General features: G+C 46.9%; 1 non-coding gene across 1 annotated transcript; it reads left to right on the top strand.

The window, feature by feature from the left end:
* Positions 1-269: 269 nt before the first annotated feature.
* On the top strand, positions 270-407 carry LOC119927983. The gene has a single exon (XR_005450945.1). It is a non-coding gene; the product is annotated as a small nucleolar RNA SNORA7 (small nucleolar RNA).
* Positions 408-616: the final 209 nt, after the last annotated feature.

The raw sequence follows: 616 nt of genomic DNA on the forward strand, positions 1-616 counted from the left end.
TGGGTAGAGCACAAGCCTGGGTGTCAGAAGGACCTGGGTTCTAATCCCAGCTCTGCCACTTGTCTGCTGTGTGACCTTGGGCAGGTTACTTCTCTGGGCCTCAGTTACCAATTCTTTAAAATGGAAATTAAGACTGTGTGCCCTATATGGGACAGGGACTGTGTCCTACACAATTATCTTGTATCTTCCCCAGCATTTAGAGCAGTGTCTGGCACAGTGTAAGCACATAACAAATGCCACAATTATTATAATTAAGATAACCGTTTGGCTACCTCTCAGCATCGCACCTGGAGAGTTTCCAGTACTCTACCCATCTTGACTATGGGAGGGAGAGTCAAGCAGAGGCATATATATTCCATTCCTAGCTTGGGCAGTGGCTAGCAAGTGGAAGGCAATCTGCAACAAGTCAAAACTCCCCTGTGCTGGGCAACAGCAGCATGGGAGAGAGTGGAGGGTGGAGGCTCAAGTTTACTGTGCACAGGATGGTCTTCTAGACAGTGATCCCGTTGTTGGGTAGGGACCGTCTCTATATGTTGCTGACTTGTACTTCCCAAGCACTTAGTATAGTGCTCTACACACAGTGAGTGCTCAATAAATACAATTGAATGAATGAATG

This window comes from Tachyglossus aculeatus, chromosome 4, assembly GCF_015852505.1.
Source record: "Tachyglossus aculeatus isolate mTacAcu1 chromosome 4, mTacAcu1.pri, whole genome shotgun sequence".
Lineage (NCBI taxonomy): Eukaryota > Metazoa > Chordata > Mammalia > Monotremata > Tachyglossidae > Tachyglossus > Tachyglossus aculeatus.